This window comes from Bombus fervidus, chromosome 18, assembly GCF_041682495.2.
Source record: "Bombus fervidus isolate BK054 chromosome 18, iyBomFerv1, whole genome shotgun sequence".
NCBI classification, from domain to species: Eukaryota; Metazoa; Arthropoda; class Insecta; order Hymenoptera; family Apidae; genus Bombus; species Bombus fervidus.
Genome location: NC_091534.1, coordinates 1,465,177 through 1,483,926, shown reverse-complemented (window position 1 = coordinate 1,483,926; position 18,750 = coordinate 1,465,177). Strand labels below are relative to the sequence as shown.

The following is an 18,750-nucleotide window of genomic DNA, read 5'->3' as shown; positions in this document are numbered from 1 at the left end:
GCAGGATTCTCTTTTTCTTCAGAATCTTCAAGATCTGGCAGAAAACACAATCTTCTTTTTCTAAATTATGTACGTTGAACTTGCCAATTTGCAATTGCCACGCATAGACGGCGATCCATTTATTTACTAAACTATTTCTTATGCAAACAAATGTTTCAAGTAAAACTCACCTCATTTCAAGCGTCATCTTCTAATGATCGCAAATCTTATCCAGAAACCTTTCAGATTTTAAGGTGACTTTTGTTTTTTTTTTTTGGGTAAAACTGTATGGTTTTGTTCAAGTAGCCATGCAACTCGTTCCATGCCTCGTACTTCCCTACCACGTGCTGGACAATCATTACGATCAGTTGAGCGTTTGTCACTCTCGCATTGAGTGCAAGTTTCAGAGGAAAAGCTGTTACTTTTGGTTTCTGGTAACCTTCCGCTGAACCGAAAGTGTCTTGTTGTCTTTGCACTGTTTCTAGCGCATTTGCTTCCACCATAATTTTGTCAAGGATTATCATGTTTCCGTTAGACTTAGTTCTGGTGGCGGAATCTTATAAGAAACTTGTCAAATCTCTCCCCTGGCTCTTGTTTCATTAATTTGCACAGGTACCGCTCGTATATCTGACTTTGTTTAAGAGAAAAGTACTCGTCTAGTCTTCCACTGCAACTTTGTACATGTCGACATCTGTATTTGCATCTGTATCTGTATATCAGTGTTAGGAGTGTTGTGGTAAATTTCCTGGAACGACAAGTCTATATGTTGAAAAGTTGTCCTTTCTTGTTCTGGCTTATCCATATTCCCCGCGAATTTTTTCCATTTTTCCTAACGCAAAGAAAAGTTGAACCGCCTTCACACTCGAAGGTAACCAGTTGGTCGATCCGAGAAATCTCGGCGATCTGCAAGGGTATTGCTTCGGTTTAGGTAACATTTTGCATTAACCAAATTATCTACATATGGTGAGTTATGTTTCCACTCGTACGTACCGTAAGCTTATCATTTCACCTATACGAGATTCTATGTCGTTTATTTAATACTAACCTTGACGATTATGTCAATTTACTATTTAGTTAAATTCCTGTACCATTTACATACATTTGTAAATTTATCTCTCCCATATTGGTCAATGGGGTTTGCTTGGTGTAATTTCTGTTTCGACGTATCTGGGTATAATTTAAATTTAATAAAATATTACATAAATATATATATGTCGGATATGAAAGAACATCGGGGTCTTTCTTTTGGAATATTTGGGAAGGTCCCCAATATTCTAGTCTAGACTTTTTATTATAGTCGTACTTAAACAATAAAACTGAGAAATAGCTGTTTATGATTCAATTCGATCATGTTTGCCCGAGGTTTATGACAGTGAGCTTGGGCTCAAAGTGACATAACGGGTCACTGAACGTAGCCGCGGTCACGGGAGGAACGTGTACCTAACAGAGGTATAAAGTAATTAAATAACTCTCTTTAAAAACAAAGATTGACCCGAGGGATACAGAGAGGTACGGAGAGGAGTATATAAGGGCAGTTCCACTTGAACTGACTCTCAATCCGATAAGTTGGACTAGTCCAGTGAACACGTACGTCGAGTTCCAAATCGCAATCGTCATCCCGTTGACCGTGTATTCGTTATCGAACCTAAATCCATCGTCATAGACATCTCAATTATTCGCTCACCGATACCACTTGTTAACCTTTGTAATACATTCGCCTCAATAAATATCATCTGGTATACAACAACGATGGCCAACTCGCAGAAAGATTCATTACACGCCCCGACTTACAACGTTACCCCGACATATATATTATATAAAAATGTAAATAAATTATCTAAATTAGCAAATGAGTGAATGTACTTGATATAGGTGTAAGATACCTATAAGTACTATACATAATAAGTACTTGGTGAGTGATTTTGTCTCAAATGTCACAATATCACATTTTCTCAGAATTGTCTTAATGGTAATTATTTGTGTATAATATTTAATGAGTACATATATATAATTCCTAGATTAATCTAGCTACAACCTCTGTTATTTTTGAGTAATTATGTAAATAAACAAACACTTACTGTTTATTATTATTATGTCGTGCCTTTTAACTCTAGAAAACAAAATTTCACTCACTTATATGCGTACAACGATGATGTACGAAACTACAACCTCCAAGTTTGTTTTTTTTTTTTCTGTGATAGCAAATCACAATTATGACAGCAGTGACAAAACATTGTCGCGTCCTCTTAACCAGTAAACTGCGTATACACGTCAATGCAAAACTTTATTTCGGTGCGGTTGGCGTGCATATTCGTCGTGTAAAACAGACAAATACTATTTAATATAAAAATTCTAACCGTCGTTCGTGGTCTTACAATGTCGCAGACTGATCGTCTTATTTGCCCGACGGAAAATATGCAATGTATCAACGCGCGCATAGTTGTCGCTAAGCAGCGAGTTCCAGAAACGTCGATTTCGGTCCGTTATTTCATGCACACAAAGAAAGTGACATACATGATCATAGGCGCGAACGGTGGCGTGACTCGAGCGTAGTGGGGGTCGTCTCCCAGAGAAGCAAAGAAATGGTCGAAGGGCGATCAGTCTCGTTTGAAGATTCAAATGAAATACATCGAGAAGTATGACGATTAAAATTAAAGTCGCTTAATCTAACGAATTCATCGAGAGATATCGTAAAGTCGGATTGAATTTCTGTAACGCATTAACTGTATTCATCGCTAAATAATTTGTGACGTTTTTATTATTACATTCATTATTGTTAAATATACAAGATATAATAACAGTTAATACAGTGTTAAATTCATTGAACTACCTCTGTTATCTTAACCGAAACAGGAGAATGACTAATTCGCGGCGTCGATTATACGAATCGTAGCGAGAATTTACGCCTGTCGGTGACGTGTTTCCTCGCGATCGCGTCTCTCCGCGAATGGTCGTAACAAGTAATATAAGTGACATTTAGTGGTATGTTCCCTTTATACATCCAGTAAATACATACATTATTTGTATTTCATAAAAACAAGAGTTTGAGAAAAAAAAAGAAAGTTTGATTATTTGACTATTTTCTTTGCTATATATCGGTTATGCTCCGTACAATGTGTATTACTTTTTATAAATTGAGTTGATTATTTTCCCGAATGCATCGGCTATTTCTCTAATTATCTTTTGGCAATTTTGAAGTTTTCAATAACGATACCTTTTTCCAACAACGAATTGTCAATTTTTTTATCGAATAAAAATGTAATCCTTGCCCGTTTTGCTTTACTTTCTTCGTAAAATTTATAATGGGAGTATTTACCCTGCGGTCGACGTGTTACTCGTCGTTGCTTCACTTTATCGGCGCACCCCGTAAAGGATTTTTGAAACTAAACTCCGCAGTTAACAGGTTAATTATTATTAGTGGCGTGTACATTGATCCACATCGGCGCTTGCTGCGTCTCGAGTTACTGCCGTCATCGTCCTTGCAAAAGTTACATTATGCGCTGTTTCCATACCTGGCAGCTAATAGAGCGAGTGTTCGAACAGAAACGCACACTGTCCCTTTGCTTCCCAACCTCGTACATTGAGTCACAAAGTTCTATACATGAACGACACTCTATCGTTACTAAACTAGGTATACTTAATTACAAAACTGATAATTTGACGTGTTCGAAAGTTTCCAGTCACTTTGTATTACGAAAGAATTTTATGCTTTATCTCGCAATATATGTATATGGAAATTGTATAAAACTCAAACTACCCGCCAAGCGACATTTTTACTTTTGTTTTGTTTTACCGACAGTCATTTGCTGAATAGAATGGATCACGAGAGAAGAACGGTAATTTAGGACTTGGAAAATCGATTTACGATTTTCCGGGTAAAACTGGTAAAATTTGTAGTAGATATGTTATTAGCTGTTGTTGTATTTAATTTCATTATTCCCAAAATAAACTCGAATTTCTCAGAATCGATCGTCCGATTTACCCTAAGCATTTACGTTATTACACATATACGCTAAAAGTGAATTTTGTTAACACTTTACTAAGGTTCTGGGGTAAGCGTCGCGGGGTCCCTCACAATCCACTTAACAAAAGCTAACTATCAGATCCTTTAAACAAAGTCTCTATTCTCTATTTTTTATTTATCCTTCGTCAAACTGTTTTACGCATCCTCGAAACAGCTCGGCTATCGGCTTTGCAAAAATTCGCTCAAGCAGCCTGCCTTCGGCCCAATCATACATTATTGCAAGCCCAAATAGCGGCCAACTATCTGCCATTACATCGACATGAAGTCGTCGCTAACATATTTGTTATTTTTAATATTTTGTAATTAATTATTTTTTAATAAAATTTTCGTATTAAGAGCACAAAGGCCAGATATGCGGTTGATTAGATTTGTCTCTTTTGTCGTACTTCGTTTGTATCTTTAAATTTATTTACAAATTGTGTTGCCTGTATTGGTAGGTGTTCAATGGGATTGCGTATCTAAAAGTTTCATTTTATTTCGAATCATTATCGCGTTAAAACACCTAATTTCTCGATATTTCTGTTGCTATTTATTCCAATAAACGTACATGTATCAAAAGTATTACATTATTCAGCATTCCATTGATTTCCACAAGTGGGGCGATCCCTTGAGCAGGAAAATGATCCAAATTACAAGATTTCCCTCACCATGTTTTCCCCTTGATGCATTATGCTATATCTTTTACCGGTATGACTTGTCGTGTTATCTTCTATCATTTGTGAATAAATTAAATTTTTATTGATAAAAAGTGCAATGTTTCTTCAATTCAAATGTTCCTTGGCAAATCATAAATCTACATTAGGTGTATAAAAACCATCCGACTTTTTTTAATCAATTGAAGGTTTTCTTTATAAGCAATAGACTAAAAGACTGATCGTGTAGGTGTGCTGTTGCAATACAGTGGCTAGTACGAGTCGCTGGCATAATATACCAACAATTTCGCGACAGATTTTCAATTTATAACTTTTCCAATTGTTCTTTGCGGTATTCCAATTTGGGGCCGGTTTCCAAACTGCACTCTACCTTGCCATATCGTTAATCGTAAATTGTTCAATTTGTAATAGTAGGTAAATCTCACGAGAAAATTTATTAGTTTGCGATGAATTTGAACAGAAGCTTTTCGATACACTTTATCGCTTTAACCATTTACTAGTAAGTAATATTGACAGATAAATACATGTAGAGATAAACAGATCTTACATAAGTGAAGAAAAGCAAGTGGATGGAAGATTTTGAGCTCGTGAAATGAACAGTTTCGTAAATAGGAGTGCACAAAATTTACTTACTTCATAATTCCTACTATTAATTAATATTTTTTTACATAAAGTGAAAATCTATCTGACTGGAAACTTCTGCATATCACTGTATACATACAATACGTCCCATAAATTGTCAAATTTTATTACATTTCACGTATGTTCCTAGTTTTCCATCCCAAGTTCCAGATCTAGGGAATTCTATAGGGAATTCATGGAATTATGGGATGAACTTGATTTTAGATTTTATAAAACCTCTAAATAAAAATCGTTAATGATCTGAAAAATAGATTGACAGAGAAATGGCGTTCTACAGTATAACGTAGAATATTCGAAAAAAATAATTTTAAATAATAAACTAAAAAATGAATAAAAGATGTAAAAAAGTATTAATTCTTGATAAATCACCGTGTACTTCTGCCATGAAAAATTGGAGACGATTTCAATTAATTTATACTACAATATAAAACTGTATTGAGCTAATGATATACATACAATTCCAAAGCACATTAAATAAGTTTCATTAAAAAAAAAAGTCAACCTAGGCCTTGCGTAATTAATTTAGACATGTTACAATATATACAGGGTGTTGCATAGTGACCGGAGCGAGTCGTGTAAATGTGTGGATGATAGTGTGAAACACGACGACGCATCTGAAAATACGGACAATGTATCTGGCCACGCGGTGAAATAAAAATGGTATCCCGAAAGGGAATAAAACTGAATATTTAAAATATCTTCAAAGTTAACACACGATGTGTCTCTAAAATCGTGGTACGTGGATTATGATTCTACATGTAAAAATAGAGCGAAGAAAAGCGCAACATTTTTTTGTTTAAAGCTTCGTTTTCAAAGGAAACGAGTTTGAAAAAAAAATAGATATGAGTTACCCCAATGCTTTATAAAACTGATAGCACGAAACACCATTTCTTGTAGCCTGTTTTGGTAATCACGCAATCATTGGTAAATAGAAATAAGAAAAGTAATGCTTTTGTATTTCTTGCATTACAGCAGAAACACACGAGAAAGGGTTCTACATGGATGTACATCAATTACTGTAGAAGTACTTGAAAATGTAGAGTCCAAAAGTGTACTGAAGTTAATGGTGCACATTTTGGACATCTTCTGAAATAAATATTTTCCATTGAAAGATACAAATCTTGCCTTTTCTCTATACAAACATGAGTTTCTCCTTGCAGATTGCGAAAAGGTCAACATATGGTCATGCATTCGCTAAGATATAATATTTTACAAAATGTCTTATGTATGCGAACATGGATGGATTCCTTGTAAAAAAATAACTCAGAGGTATAAAATAACAATTTTTTGCTTGAGGCTTAGTTTTGGAGAAAATTCAGTTTGAAAATTCTTCACGAGCGCGAGATATTTGCGACACTTAGAGTGCCCCTTTCCTGTCTTTATGATCGTAAACATTAAAAATGTCACGGTTGATCTTGGTAGAACGATGATTCAGTCTGCAAGATTACCGCAGCTCGTTCCGCTGGATCTTTTTCATGGGATAACATTATTTGTGTACTTTTTGTATTGTAAATTTGACGAGCATATATTTGTAACAGTTAGGAAAAAGAATTATACAGATACTTGAACACATATGGACTCAAAATTCATTGACATCAGTTCACGCTTCCGTGATTCGGCGAGTAACGTTCTGTTTACGACAAGATAAACGATAATTTCTGTAATTTCCGCATTAACACGTTCGCGGCCGCTTTGGGAACTGTAGCGTCCAGGCCTTTCCAATCAAATGCCCCTCTGTGAGCCATTGTGCAGGGAATTCATACATCTTGCATAACCACAAGCGAATTTATCTACATCAATGACATGTAAAGCAAGAGTTGGCACTAGTTGCCAATGGTTTCGAATATTTTAAGAGCAGGTATTCTTATTATTTTCAAGTATTCTTCTTTTGAAACAGCCAGGAATTTATTTTTACCTACTTTGTTAATATCACAATATGTTACTATAATATCTATATAAGTAAATGAAATAGCTATAATCCGGGAATAAAATTTGCAAATAAACATGATAAATAAATATATGTAAAGTATAATAATGATAACAACGTTGAAAATAAGGAATATTTTTTTTCAGGAACCATAGTTTAGATTAAGCTATGTTAAAAAATGTGCTAAAAAAACATTTTCTATTATTAAATATCTGTTGGAATATTTATAACGATATGTTGATACTAAAAGCATAAAATGAGAAAAAATAGTTTTTCCAGTTAAACGCTCGTCAATGACAGCATTAATTAATCAGTATCTTTCATAATACCGTCAAAGCTCCGAGAAAAAATCGTTTTTGTATATTTTTGATTTATCTTTTCATAAGGAATCTACCCATTTGCCCGTTTGTACTACTTGTACTCTGTATATGAAATATACATATATATAATATTAAATATTATACGTATACGAAATTAATATTGGCACATAAACATGTGATGCATGTGCGTGAGTTTTGATTTACACACACATCGTGCATTTATTTACAGATTACACCTGCAGCATAAAACATCACGTTTATGATGGCAGTCAATTTTTTACAGTAATTCTGTACATTTTTGGTTTTGGACAGTCTCCGTTTGAGTGATTAAGAACGTTCGAACCTTTTTAAGCGATTGCTTTCTGTTTAAAAACTATTAGTAAATATTATTTTCTCGAGTGTTTAAATGATGCAAAAAATATTTTTTTTCTGTTGAAATTGTACAACATTGTACAATTGTTTTGGTATAGAGCGGCACACGGATACTTTTTCAACTGCGTGCATGCGTTTACAATTTGTAAGTGTTTTGTGTTTTTTTTTTTTTTTGCAGCTCTATGTAGAATACGAGAATACAAGAAAAATGGTTAAAATGTACTGTTGACCGCCGACGAGCAGTGGAGTATTTTCTCAAACTCGGTAAAAAACATTTTCCGAATAAAATCATACATTTATTGGTTATTTTTCATTTTATTCGGTTTGGTCGTATATTTGTAATTTCGTTGATGCGGAATAATCAATAAGATTTATTTTTTAACCGTATTTCTAAGTTAATTATTGGGGGATATAATGCAAAATCGGATGTTCATTTGAAATCATACGAATTTTAATACGGTTACAAAATCTTTATTTGTATTATTTCAAAACTAATTGACAAACCTATTTTCATTCGTTTTAACAAATATTATCTTATTTCAACTTATTCTTCTAACTTATCTGAATCATTTAAAAGTTGACATTTTTACTCTTTTTTCCATCTTATTTCACGAATTAATAACAATCTTATAACTTGTACCAAGTCATGTTTATTTTTATTCATTTTTTTCCTTGTTTAGAAAATAAAGTCACGAGAGAAAAGCTAATTTCCTTTTCATCGAAGATAAGATATCGCCCTTTGCAATGCAACAAGAAAGCGCTACATTAAGTTGCATAAAAGTTGCAACATAAACAATGAAAATGGGAAATGTTCATCAAGTATTATATAAACATATATACATATATAAATTTAAAAAATATCGAAAGTATTAAAATGGGATACTAACAATTCAAGTTCGCGTCTGCTAGACTTCATCCCATCGCAAATTAGTTACATTAAACAAACAATAAAGTAATAAACAATAATTATAGTTTTGACCTCTTCACAGTTGTGCAGCTGAATCAAAAGTTAACGAATGTCAAAAAAATATCATACTACGTTAACTACCTGCAGTTAAGAAATTTTTTATTTCGGACATACTTTTATAAGAGCAATTTCTACCGCGTATAAGGGCAAATGCGTGGCGACCAGTATGTTCAGAAAGTGCAATGTCTGGGTGACCAACGAAGTGCATTGAATCAAATAGTTGTATTAACGTTGAGTAACTTTCTTTCTAAAAACGAAACAGAATTTTGCACATAGTTGGGCAGCTTTACGATGCGCACGTAGCTGTTCTGTGCTATTTTTCACATCCTTTTTCAGTGGGCCTGTTGCATTTCCTTCTTAATTATTTCCATTATGTTGAAGTGATCGATACTTCTAAGAAAACTCTACATATGGTCTTCGGCTTTCACAAACGCCGATGTCATCGATAGCGCATAGACAAAAGAATGCGTCGACGACAGACCATAAGCGGCACACGTGCGACGTTGGTTTCGGCGTTCTGTTAGTCTCAGAGTAACATTGCTAGCGTGCGGATCTGGACCAGCTTACATATATTCCACACTTTATACTTTACTTTCACAATAAATTATATATTTACAATACCTTACAATTTACCCACGCGTTTCTTTAATTCCACATCCATCGTATAACCTTAACACGTTATCACCAAGAAAGCTGCAAAGCATATCTCATATTCGCAGCCATGTCCCTTATCGATAATTTTATTACGCTCAACATCTCATCGAACGATTTAATCGACATTCTCACGAAGCTAAAGAATTTATTTTCATGTTTGCTAATTAGGAAGCATGGGAAACATTCTTTTTGTACGGTTTCCCTTTAATAAGAAACGCACTCTGGATTTTCTTCCCTTTTCTTTGAAAGCAACTTTCTGAGTACAACACTTTCCTCGACATTCATTCCGTTCGACAATATTTACGATATTGGCAACTTCGAGTCGCCGAGCTCCGTCGTTGAGTTTGGACTTGGCTTTTGGTCACCGGCGACTGGTCGACATCGAAACAAAACACAAGAAGCGAGTTCTGTATCTATTATGTAACAATATCTTTATACACTTTTACTTTGTGAATTACTGCAAATTGCATCGATTTTGTAGGAAATTTAATGCAAAAGTGTTTTTACCTTTTTCTAAAACGAAATTATCAAGTATCAATCTTAAGGTGATTAGTCCTGAATAGCTTTTTCTGCTTATTTCAAACAGAGCTAGCGCATCGGTAATTACATTTCGTTGAAAGTCCACTGGATAAATCCTTAAATGTGATTTCTCATAATATAGAGAAATACGTTTACGAGAAGGGCGACGTGGCCGTCATAAATACCGCAACAACAAACTATATTTATCCATGTGGTACCATAACTAAGTGGCAGTGGCTCCGTGTGGCGAATAGCCTTTTAACCGTTCCTATCGGTCTAAAAAGCCTGAGGTTCTGTTACTTACTCAGAAGGCTATGTCGTTATTCAGCTCAGAGGTCGTGTGCCCAACTAAATCATGCTGGATTTAAGTGGATTTTACAAACTCCTCTACGCCCAACTATGACGATGCATTGCTGTTGCAGGGTCGTTACGAGGCCATTCTACCGCAATATAAAAATTATTTCCATCAAATTCTGCAAGTACATCGACGATGAAATAAGACCATTTAATTTCACGAGTTTCATCGTATGATTTCATAAATCTGCAATCGCATTACCACGACGACCGTGATACAAATTTAATTTCTGCTCACGGCTCCTCTTTCATCAATTTTTAAATGTTGACAATTATTTCGGTATTGACAAATTTTAGTTATTTAATTGGCGCACATGCTGAGACATCTAAGAGTTGAAGCTGAAACACTTTTGTTATTATTAAATTTGATTGGAAAATGTTTCAGATAAAAGTTGGATAGCTTCAAGGTTGGGCATATTTTGACGTGGCCAGTTTTTCTGTAGCCGGGAGCATAAAAGCCATGTGAAAGTCAACCTTGTTTTTCTAGAAAATAGAATCATATACTTTTTAATACATTATTCAATGTTCGACAGATATAACCACAGCGACATTTGCTGACGATACAGCCTTATTAGCCTCGCACTCAGACCCGACAATTGCCTCCTCTACTCTCCAGCGAGGTCTCGACTCAATGAAAACAAAGCTAGCCACATAACTTTCACGCTACGAAAACAAACTTGTCCACAGGTGACGATAAACAACATACCTATTCCAGATAAAGAGTCAGTCAGATATCTGGGCATGACTCTGGACAGAAGATTGACATGAAAACAAGATATCTTGGATAAAACCAAACAACTCGAAGCAAAATTTAAAAAATTCTACCGGCTCATCGGCCGACGTTCCAACTTAAATACGCAAAGTAAAATTACACTATACAAGGCCATATTAAAATCTGTTTGGACCTATGGAATCCAATTATGGGGAACAGCAAGTAATTCCAACATGGAAATTCTCCAACGATTCCAATCGAAAACCTTAAGATCCCTAATAGACGCACCTTGGTACGTCACCAACGAAACGATACATCACGACCTCGAGATACAGTCAAAGAAGAAATATCAAAATTCAGCAATAGACATAGCACAATCACCAAAACCCTCTAATTACTCAACTACTCGACACGTCGGAACAGATCCGCAGACTAAAAAGACATTACACCTTAGACTTAAGCACTAGATTCAAATAGAATCAAACATTCTATAAACACTTATTAACCATGTCATAGTACCACGCCAGGTAAATCTACTTAAAATTCTCTAACGAGAATTGATTGTAAAATAAACGCAAAAAAAAAAAGAAAAAGAAGAAAATTATTCAATATAGCTCGCGATTCTTTATAAAATGTTATTAATCTACAAATTGCGAAAAACTACCAGTTTAGTAGATATATTATTTTGTATTTTGTAGAATTTACCGTACGACACTACTTTTGTATTTGTTCTCGTGTTTCGTTTTGCGTTGATTTTTGGCATTTCACGCAGACTGAAATTTTATTGCAGTAATTTTTTGCATGGCCAAATTTCTAGCAAATAATGCATTGAACGATTTCTTTGTTTGATCATAGTAGTTGGAATGAGATAATAATATTTTGTCGATGCTACAGTTTTTTTTTTTGTTTTCTGAAGATCGATAAAAAATAGTATCATTTTTAATTATGTTTTTTATCAAACGTATTTTATGATTAAGTTGCGCAAGATGCTTCGTTACGACAAAATGGTAACTTTAAATTAATATGTGCGAAGAATTAGCATTTTGTAGCTTTAGAGCATTAGAGCATTTACTATTTTTCTATAATACTATGAGGTGTGAACTTTAGTTTGATTATTACGTAATTGTTTAATGGTATATTTGTTAATTGCATTCTTCTAACAGATTTCTCAAAGTTTCGATTATGTGTGTTTCTGAAAGTGTCGGTGAAAAAGTTTATCTCGTAAAACGAATTTATTTATAATAGATAGATAATTTATACTTACATCTGAAAATATAAAGATATGTAACTTATCTCTATAGACTCGTATATTGCCACTAGCTTCTGAACTATATGCGGAGACGAAATTATTACATACGAAGAATAGAACAATCATGCAGTGTACTTTTTTCGCTTAAATTTCTGGCGTTCTAGGACCCTGTTACCATTTTCGTGTCACTTACAACGTTAGCAACAGAATACGAAAACATTGTTACGCTTACTGTGCTAAGAACAATAAACTCCATGGCGGGTTACTTTAAAATGATAAAAATCTGTGAAATAACTGAAAATCTAAGAATATTTGTCGAGACAGTAGCGAGATGCAGGCAAACAGGTAAGCAAGTTAAGTGTCGTAAAATAATTACGAAATTAACTTCCTCGCAGTTCTATCTTCGCAATTAGTTTCATTAAAATCAATTAGCTAATTCGTTTATAATTAATTTGCGAATTCTTTCCCCTTTTCTCGTTTTACTTTACAACAGTTAGTTAATTTACTCTAGTTTTAGATGCAATGGGTCATCAGAAAGATAAAAAGAAATACACGTGTTATAACAATTACTGAAAACTTCTTTCTAGATTAATGAGCCCAACGTAAACTATTATTGCGTAAGATAAATTGTAAATTACGAGCATGTGACCAATAAACTTTATTTTTTAAAATATGTACATCTATGCTGTATTTTTGTGAAAGAATCTTTTAAAAATGTTTTATAACTTTGGAATTATTTTGTTTAATAATAAAAATGTTTTAATACTACTCAATTTAATATATAATCAATTTTTGTTCGCTGCGAGCATGCAACGCCACCGCAACTTTTCTCGATCGTCTATTGCTTTATATATATGTGCCTGTAATTCAATATACACATGTACATGTTACTAAAGTACCCAAGAAATATTCGCGTGACACAAATCGTCTCTATATCGAGTCTGCAATTGCCTCAATCGTACGAATCAAACGTCTCTACTCTCTATAGGTACACGTGCATCTACACGTGAATGCTGTTTGGCTCTTGCTAATACTTCTTTAACAAGTACTTTATCGAGTGACTGTCGTTTACGAGTAGAGGACGCTAAAATCAATATCGAATTTCTATGTCGGTATGGTAGTCGCGTTGAGCCACAGAGGTCCATAAGGTAATTTGTTTATACGTATGACTCGTCTGTGCTATGTGTCGCACAATCGGTACTAAATACCTGCAATACCGATGATTTTATCATTAACGAAATAAAATGCTCTGCCTTAGTTTTCGAATTATACGTAAAAGTACGTTTGGTATCGTATACAGCCGGTGGACAAAGACAAATAGTGGACAATGAAAATATATATCAATAAAGTTTCGTTAAATATAGCTGGTTTACAAAAAATTGTTAATATTAATTTCAATTATTTACTAAATAATCTATGTAGTATAAGAGCACATAATAAATAAAACTAAAGTATATAACGCTAGTACTAATTCGATTAAACTTTATTCATACCGACATCCACTACCTGTCCACTTACTTTTGTCTCCGACTGTATGTCGCGTGAATCTGTCGATGTGTTACCTCCTCATGAATTTTAACGGAACTTTCTTCAATATCTTTATAGTGGTGTATAAATAATGGAAAAAATAATAAAAATTCCTGCCACTGAATTCCAAATGGAAAAAGGTAGGTAGAGTTAGGTTATCTCAAAGGTAGCGGTATAAACAGACGATTTAAAACAAAGATTGCATGTATAAAATATACAAAGAAAGCACGTATATCATACCAACATAGTTTTATGTATAAACCAAAAACCAAGACCGGACACCCGTTATGCATGTAGGAAAAAGTTGTTCGAAATGGAACTATTCGACAAGTTCATTTTATCTTTATTGTAAGCGTACTAATGTAAGCGTTGACAAACACATTTGTGCAGAGGTAGAGTTATATACGTAAAAAATATGTTTGGTAAATGTATGTCAGTCATGTACACGCTGAAAATTTCATCAAAATCGATTAACGTTGCTACGAGCTACAAACGGTTAAAAATGATGAAAATCGCAGTTTGCCACGATTTTTGGCCTATAACTGTAATAAATCTAAAGATTTTTACGCCTTTCGACGCATGCCGCTTGTTTTAGCGGCATCAATCGATTTCGATAAAATTTTCAGTATGTATATAACTCACATAAATCTACAGTACGTGTAGTTTAAATTTTCATTACAGGTTCTGATAAAAAAAGTTGTACCAACTCTAGTACTTTTTCATCTAGTAAACTAATCCTTTTAATTTGTAAAAAAAAGCTCAAATTTTCTAGTCGTATCGAGTCTCACACACGCCGGATAACGTTATTTCAAACTTTTCTTATTATTTTTTAACAAAGCATTTTTAAGCCTACGTTAGCACGATACTTTTTCCTCATTTTCATGCGTAGAATACGCTGACAAAGTATTATTACATATTCCTTCCAAATTATTTATTATTTATGATAAACACCTTTTTAATTAGAATGTTTGGTGATTAAATGCGCGTGCAAGCTAGTTTTCAGCTGGTTGAATAATAATTGAAAAACAATTGAAAATGTTTTTGAAATGTTGAGAAACGTAAATAAGATCGTTAAATGTTACATTTCTGTCCAATATTAATAATCAAATACGTCTACTTTTTTAACGTTATAATATTAAGCGTTTAATGTTACCCTGTATTTAATGTTTTTCTTGTCGCTTTTCTGTTATTCGTCATACAAATAAATTTTGGTTGCAATCGCAATAAGTTTATAAACTGGCAACTGACAAACAGAAATTAAAAACAGTAATAGTGACGATCAGTCAATGGTGTTGTGCATTAGGGGCAAGAGTAGGGATGTATTTTTTCGTCCAGTCGCGGGGAGACGGTCGCGTTATAGCGCGTCAACGGGAGTCGTAAATTCCCGCTACGATTGCACGAATCGACACCACGAACAGGGCGATCCCCTTATTTCTTGTGGGAGAATAAAGGGTGATTGGGTTGGAATATAACTGGACTTCACAGTTATATTATATATGTATTTATTTACACTGGATTACACTACTAGATGTGAACAGACCGTGTTTGGAAAGCGTTGTGATGAACCCGAAGGTTGCTAGACGTGGTAGTTAGAGAGGCGAGAACTGGACTGACTTGATGAGTGTTAGAACCGTAGACTTGACTGTCCGCGGGATATTAGAACAGTGGACTTGACTGTCCAAGGGATCTTAGAGCAGTGATTGACCCGTCTCGTACTATTTAGGAAGAAAGCTCGTTGTGGGTGTATCCTTGTCGAACTACGAACGCGGATTCGTAGTTCACACTTTTCGGTAGAAAAGTGAGGGTAACGATCCGCGATGCCCATTGGGTATTGCCAATGTTAATGAGTTAAATACGAGGGGACAGTCCTCGGCAAATATGACTCGCGTGTGTATCTGTCCTTGGGAAAAACCCGCTACCTCGCTGGGCAAACCTCTGCTTTCTCCGTAATGAGTACGAGCGTGCAATAAACCTAAGGACCCTTTTAAGGGACCACTCATAAACCGAATATGTGCAAAGAATGCAATTTTATTGTTAACAGATGTGGGCTATGGTGGTTCCTTGGGTTTATTGCGGGTCAGTGTGACGATGTGCAGGCTTCGGCGGCCTGACCATGAGGGACGTCGCAGGTACCGACTCACGCGACGTAACAAGGGATATATAACAAAAGGCAACCCTCCTGACAAAGAAACAACTTCTAGGTAGAGATGAAACGAAACAACCAATTTAAATGTCCATTCGGTAAGATTCAGCAACGATCGGTAACTTGCGTGAAAATTCTCTACGAATCTCCACTCATAGTAACTTCCCTCTAGTGAGATCTGGTAATCGGCAATGCCGAGTCAATAGTTGCAAAATTGTTTAGACTTGAGAATATATCAAATATCTTTGCAAGTTACTTGTAACATATTTATTTGTAATAAATGCTTGTGTAACTTATTTATGAAATAAATTAAAATTAGGGTTAGGAGCGTGTAATGAATCTTCACCGGAATTATTCATCGTTGTCACACAATCGAGGTAACGTTCATTAACACAAGTATGGATGTTACAAGATTGGCAAGTGACCGCGGTAATTAGACACTAACGACAATGACCTTAGGTTCGATAACGAATCCGCGGTCAACGGGATAACAGATGTACTTTGCTCCAAAGTCTAAGTCGCACTCGACTTACTTCTCGCGATACAAGGATTACTTGACTGACTCTTTATTGAAACGTGGATCATTCACCGATGGTACAGACACTAGATAACTGACTAACGAGACTGCAAGAAAGGGAATGACTTTCCGTCACGATGACGCTGCAGAGGAAAACTATGATGGGGTGTGCCTAAGAGCACGAGATCATCGGATTCGTCGAGGAAAGTCTCCGCTCGGAAAGTGAGGGAAATGGACGTCGCTGTTAATTGGTTAATCTCTATGTTGGTGGTTAGAGAGAGATGCTAGCCGCCCTTGAGAGAAAGTTCCTGGCGGGATGCGTCGTACGTGAAGAAAGCAGATCTCCCGTATCTTCCCGTAGTAGGATTTACGGACTGATAGAATAAAGACTATTTGTCAATTTGAAAGACCTTAGTTAACTAAATCCTAAGATTTATAGCAGGTCTTCAGGCTAGCTGAACATATATTGTGAATGATACATCGGCATCTGGCGATCATTTTGCCCGAAGAATAGGGTCTGTGTGTGGCGAGCCATGGGACAGAGACCATTGGAATGTTTACTGTCAAGTGCCGCCACAACTATTTCTTTTTAAGGACAGCTATACAATTATTCTATACTTCTATTAATAGAAACGTTCATCCCGTGACCGCGGCTACGTTCGGCGACCAGTTGTCGCCACGAGCCCAAGCTCCTTATCTCAAGTCTCGAACAATTGTGTTTGGGTTATTTTGTAAAGGCTACAGTATCGGGGATTTTCTGAAGAATTCCAACGGCGGGGTGAGGGCGGTGTCCTTTTATCTCCGACATATATATGTCGGATCATCTTCGGAAAACGGGGCGTATAATGAATCTCGCTGCTAGTTGTCCATAGTTGTCTTATACCAGATGATGTTTGTTTATGGGAATGTATTACAAAAGTTAACAAGCGAGTGATCGAGATGTCTATGACGATGAATTAGGTTCGATAACGAATACACGGTCAACGGGATGATGATCGCGATTAGGAACTCGATGTACGTGTTCACTGGGCTAGTCGAACTTATCGGATTGCCCCTCAGTCCAAGTGGAACTGCCCTTATATACTCCTCTCCGTATTCCTCAGGTCAATCCCTGTTTTTAAGGAGAGTTATTTAATTACTTTATACCTCTGTTAGGTACACGTCCCTCCCGTGACCGCGGCTATGTTCAGTAACCCATTATGTCACTTCGAGCCCAAGTCCACTGTCATAGATCTCGGATAATCATAATTGACTTAACTCATAAACAGCTATTTCTCAGTTTTATTGTTTAAGTACGACTATAGTAAAAAGTCTGGACTAGAGTATTGGGGACCTTCCCAAATATTCCGAAAGAAAGGCTCCGGCGTCCCTTTATCTCCGACATATATTTGCAATATGTCATTTGCGAAACCATAATTACAGTATATTTCTTGTCTCCTAACTTTTTAATCCTATAAGATTGAATTAAATAATTTGGAAACCATTATTGGTAATATATAGATAGAGAGTAATTAACAAAGACATTGTTAATTACTAGAAAGTAAAGCGAAGTAAAGAGATACGTCGAGTTTAGTCATTTCAAATATCCCGCTTGTCTGTAGTCATTGTAACAACCAATTAGGGATAACAGTGTCGCCTCTTGTCGTACCCCTACTCTTTACTAGGAGAAGGGAGAGAACAGCCCCCGATGGGCCCTTTCGAAAAATTGCTCGCGAGGCAATCCTGTGCTAATCACAACTAAATGGGCTTTGAACTTGACTTTGATGAAAACGGTTGCATATATTTGTAGAGAATGGATTTTTCAAACGAAGAACAGTTCCGTATAAATAGAATAAATGGAAGCAGATGCTTCCGGGATGGTCTAACTTGCCGATGAATTGGCTTTAAGTATTCGGAAGGGTCTCGATCGGTGTCAAGCGCTCATGTCAAATACTGGCATCAATTGCTGAGACTTGGAGAGGATCTCTCACAGTAATCGGAGGAGGCCACATTCGATGATACCCGAAATCACTTCAATCGTTTACCTCCACTGCAGGAGAACAGATTCCTCGGAGAGAACCACGAAGTCTCGCGGAGATGCTGAGCTAATTAGCAATTTTGAAGATTTTAGATCAGGAGGATGACTCATGGACGGGACGAATGTGACCAGCATAACAATTTTGATTTTTCGAGTCGGAGTCAAAAGCCAAAA

General features: G+C 35.6%; 1 protein-coding gene across 2 annotated transcripts in view; it reads right to left on the bottom strand.

Annotated features, from left to right (window-relative positions):
* Positions 1-18,750, bottom strand: part of Dip-lambda (Dpr-interacting protein lambda) — a 533,509-nt gene that overhangs the window by 77,969 nt on the left and 436,790 nt on the right. The gene's annotated exons all lie outside the window — the stretch shown is intronic.